The 5,000-nt window shown below is 52.5% G+C and overlaps 1 non-coding gene across 1 annotated transcript in view; it reads left to right on the top strand.

Moving 5' to 3' along the window:
* The first annotated feature begins 3,954 nt into the window (after nt 1-3,954).
* LOC126139147 (small subunit ribosomal RNA) overlaps nt 3,955-5,000 on the top strand; it is a 1,909-nt gene continuing 863 nt past the window's right edge. Inside the window, exon 1 of the ribosomal RNA XR_007528590.1 lies at nt 3,955-5,000. This exon is cut by the window's right edge and continues 863 nt beyond it. This is a non-coding gene — a ribosomal RNA (small subunit ribosomal RNA).

The raw sequence follows: 5,000 nt of genomic DNA, 5'->3' as shown, positions 1-5,000 counted from the left end.
GTGTACTGTAATCCAACCCATTTCGCACCTTAACCTAACCCATTTTGCACCTTAACTTAACCAAATTCGTAACGCAATTTGTACCGCAATGTAACGCAATGTGTACCGCAATGTAACGCAATGTGTACCGCAATGTAACGCAATGTGTACCGCAATGTACCGCAATGTGTACCGCAATGTACCGCAATGTGTACCGCAATGTGTAACGCAATGTGTAACGCAATGTGTACCGCAATGTGTACCGCAATGTGTAACGCAATGTGTACCGCAATGTGTAACGCAATGTGTACCGCAATGTGTAACGCAATGTGTACCGCAATGTAACGCAATCTGTACCGCAATGTAACGCAATTTGTACCGCAATGTAACGCAATTTGTACCGCAATGTAACGCAATTTGTACCGCAATGTAACGCAATTTGTACCGCAATGTAACGCAATTTGTACCGCAATGTAACGCAATTTGTACCGCAATGTAACGCAATTTGTACCGCAATGTAACGCAATTTGTACCGCAATGTAACGCAATTTGTACCGCAATGTAACGCAATTTGTACCGCAATGTAACGCAATTTGTACCGCAATGTAACGCAATTTGTACCGCAATGTAACGCAATTTCTACCTTAACCTAACCCACGTTGTGCCTTAACCTAACCCACGTTGTGCCTTAACCTAACCCACGTTGTGCCTTAACCTAACCCACGTTGTGCCTTAACCTAACCCACGTTGTGCCTTAACCTAACCCACGTTGTGCCTTAACCTAACCCACGTTGTGCCTTAACCTAACCCACGTTGTGCCTTAACCTAACCCACGTTGTGCCTTAACCTAACCCACGTTGTGCCTTAACCTAACCCACGTTGTGCCTTAACCTAACCCACGTTGTGCCTTAACCTAACCCACGTTGTGCCTTAACCTAACCCACGTTGTGCCTTAACCTAACCCACGTTGTGCCTTAACCTAACCCACGTTGTGCCTTAACCTAACCCAAGTTGTGCCTTAACCTAACCCAAGTTGTGCCTTAACCTAACCCAAGTTGTGCCTTAACCTAACCCAAGTTGTGCCTTAACCTAACCCAAGTTGTGCCTTAACCTAACCCAAGTTGTGCCTTAACCTAACCCAAGTTGTGCCTTAACCTAACCCAAGTTGTGCCTTAACCTAACCCAAGTTGTGCCTTAACCTAACCCACGTTGTGCCTTAACCTAACCCAAGTTGTGCCTTAACCTAACCCACGTTGTGCCTTAACCTAACCCACGTTGTGCCTTAACCTAACCCACGTTGTGCCTTAACCTAACCCACGTTGTGCCTTAACCTAACCCACGTTGTGCCTTAACCTAACCCACGTTGTGCCTTAACCTAACCCACGTTGTGCCTTAACCTAACCCACGTTGTGCCTTAACCTAACCCACGTTGTGCCTTAACCTAACCCACGTTGTGCCTTAACCTAACCCACGTTGTGCCTTAACCTAACCCACGTTGTGCCTTAACCTAACCCACGTTGTGCCTTAACCTAACCCACGTTGTGCCTTAACCTAACCCACGTTGTGCCTTAACCTAACCCACGTTGTGCCTTAACCTAACCCACGTTGTGCCTTAACCTAACCCACGTTGTGCCTTAACCTAACCCAAGTTGTGCCTTAACCTAACCCAAGTTGTGCCTTAACCTAACCCAAGTTGTGCCTTAACCTAACCCAAGTTGTGCCTTAACCTAACCCAAGTTGTGCCTTAACCTAACCCAAGTTGTGCCTTAACCTAACCCAAGTTGTGCCTTAACCTAACCCAAGTTGTGCCTTAACCTAACCCAAGTTGTGCCTTAACCTAACCCACGTTGTGCCTTAACCTAACCCACGTTGTGCCTTAACCTAACCCACGTTGTGCCTTAACCTAACCCACGTTGTGCCTTAACCTAACCCACGTTGTGCCTTAACCTAACCCACGTTGTGCCTTAACCTAACCCACGTTGTGCCTTAACCTAACCCACGTTGTGCCTTAACCTAACCCACGTTGTGCCTTAACCTAACCCACGTTGTGCCTTAACCTAACCCACGTTGTGCCTTAACCTAACCCACGTTGTGCCTTAACCTAACCCACGTTGTGCCTTAACCTAACCCACGTTGTGCCTTAACCTAACCCACGTTGTGCCTTAACCTAACCCAAGTTGTGCCTTAACCTAACCCACGTTGTGCCTTAACCTAACCCAAGTTGTGCCTTAACCTGCTCTGTAATTGGCATATGACACGTTACATTAATCCAGTGTTGTCTAACCACAACCCTCTGAATATAGTTCGCTACTCGCACCGCCCACCCTCTTGTGTATCGTTTCATGTTCAACACTTCGCAAGTGTTGCTTACTTTTTACATGCTCCCGCTGTACACTGTAATGTGGACGACTGCAGGATGTACATCGCCCCCACCCTCCCCCCTGCCTTCGCACGCTGGTCGTTCAGGTGCTTGCGTGTTCAATGCCCTTCGCAGCTGTTCACTGGCATTCGCATGTCGAAGCGCTCAGTCTACGTCGTGGTACGGCCTGTGTCCACTGTCCGCTGATGTCGTAAGCTTAACCCTCACATTGTACTGCACATAGGTCCGTATGTACTGCATGATACGCTGTGGCACATGTGTGACCGTACAACGACTGCGCCCAACAACAGCGAACCATACGGTCCAAATGTTGTGCACTCAGCCACGTGCCGTCTCCCCATAACAGCTACATTGCAGTGTGGTACGCCATAGAGACGTGTGGGATTAACGGACGCCCTGGATGGCGATCAGCATGAGCCGTCTGTTGATGTAGTGGCGCGTGTATTCAAACGTAGTCGTCTCTTCTCACACAGTGTGATAGCATGGTGCACCGCGTTCCACATCTGCGACATGGTACAGATGCTGGTTGACAGTCGGTCTCGTAATGGACATCGCATACGTAGGGGGCCACCTCCCACGTGTTCTCTAGTCGTGCACATTTTGTTGCGTGTATGTGGGCAGACGTAGTGTGTCGTGACACCTAACAGACAGGTATGCAATAATCGTTGCATTTGCAAACTGGGATGGACGTCTACGTTTGCTGGTGACGTTACGCAAATGAACAACTGGTAAACCCATTGTGGTGCGGTTGTTGTTGCTGGAGGTAAATCAGTAAGGGCAAATCTGTGTGTGAAGCGATACGCGGCGGTGGCTGGGTGGGACCGTCCCCGGCCGGTGAGGGGGGGCCGCCCGGCGTGCTGGCCGCGCGGTGCGTGGGCGCACGCGCTACAGCCGGCTGGTGGGGGCGCCCAGTGGCAGGCGCGCCGGCCGACGGACGCGGCAGGCGGCGCAGCTGCGCGCCGGGGCACCCTGCGCGCGGCGCCGGGCGGCCAAAGTGGGTCCTCGCGGGCCCGGTGCGAAGCGCGGTGGACATCTGCAGTGTGCTGGTCCGACTGAGGACTGTGTGCGTTGAGGATGCGCCGCCGCCCGGCACTCGGCGCCGCGACGCCGTCTGCTGCTCGGTCGCCCCAGCGGTTCTCGCTGGTGGTTTGTATCGCAGTTGTGCAGACGTGTTGGCACGTGCGCTGTGCTGGGAGAGTTCGCTTCGGCACCCACGTGGGGCCTTTGCCCTTCTGTGGCGCTGGCGTTGGAGCTGCCGGTCACCGTAGGTGGCGCGTGTTGTCTCCCGCCGGCAATGCCACGACAGCACGCTCCCGGGCCTCTGTCGGCAGCGGCAAGCTCAGTTGGGAGCACGGGTGGTCGCACCTAAAGCGTCTACTCGCCTAACTCCGGGCGATTGCGCCTCTCTCGAACCCGACCAAGTACTTAGGACGGCGCTGCGCGCCGCCGGGACCTGAGAGGGTTTCGAGGTGTATTGTGCAGGGGAGCTCAGCCTCCTCCTGTTTGCAGAATAATTGAGCGGACGCTTGCGTGTTCGCGCGGGCCCCTGGGACACACTCCCGGGCGGCCGGCTGCTCAGCTCTAGTTGACGCAGCTCCCTGGTTGATCCTGCCAGTAGTCATATGCTTGTCTCAAAGATTAAGCCATGCATGTCTCAGTACAAGCCGCATTAAGGTGAAACCGCGAATGGCTCATTAAATCAGTTATGGTTCCTTAGATCGTACCCACGTTACTTGGATAACTGTGGTAATTCTAGAGCTAATACATGCAAACAGAGTCCCGACCAGAGATGGAAGGGACGCTTTTATTAGATCAAAACCAATCGGTCGGCTCGTCCGGTCCGTTTGCCTTGGTGACTCTGAATAACTTTGGGCTGATCGCACGGTCCTCGTACCGGCGACGCATCTTTCAAATGTCTGCCTTATCAACTGTCGATGGTAGGTTCTGCGCCTACCATGGTTGTAACGGGTAACGGGGAATCAGGGTTCGATTCCGGAGAGGGAGCCTGAGAAACGGCTACCACATCCAAGGAAGGCAGCAGGCGCGCAAATTACCCACTCCCGGCACGGGGAGGTAGTGACGAAAAATAACGATACGGGACTCATCCGAGGCCCCGTAATCGGAATGAGTACACTTTAAATCCTTTAACGAGTATCTATTGGAGGGCAAGTCTGGTGCCAGCAGCCGCGGTAATTCCAGCTCCAATAGCGTATATTAAAGTTGTTGCGGTTAAAAAGCTCGTAGTTGGATTTGTGTCCCACGCTGTTGGTTCACCGCCCGTCGGTGTTTAACTGGCATGTATCGTGGGACGTCCTGCCGGTGGGGCGAGCCGAAGGCGTGCGACCGCCTCGTGCGTGTTCGTGCGTCCCGAGGCGGACCCCGTTGAAATCCTACCAAGGTGCTCTTTATTGAGTGTCTGGGTGGGCCGGCACGTTTACTTTGAACAAATTAGAGTGCTTAAAGCAGGCAAGCCCGCCTGAATACTGTGTGCATGGAATAATGGAATAGGACCTCGGTTCTATTTTGTTGGTTTTCGGAACCCGAGGTAATGATTAATAGGGACAGGCGGGGGCATTCGTATTGCGACGTTAGAGGTGAAATTCTTGGATCGTCGCAAGACGAACAGAAGCGAAAGCATTTG

The sequence above is a fragment of the Schistocerca cancellata genome, unplaced genomic scaffold (assembly GCF_023864275.1).
Source record: "Schistocerca cancellata isolate TAMUIC-IGC-003103 unplaced genomic scaffold, iqSchCanc2.1 HiC_scaffold_678, whole genome shotgun sequence".
Classification (NCBI taxonomy): Eukaryota; Metazoa; Arthropoda; class Insecta; order Orthoptera; family Acrididae; genus Schistocerca; species Schistocerca cancellata.
This window is presented reverse-complemented; position numbering and strand designations above follow the sequence as displayed.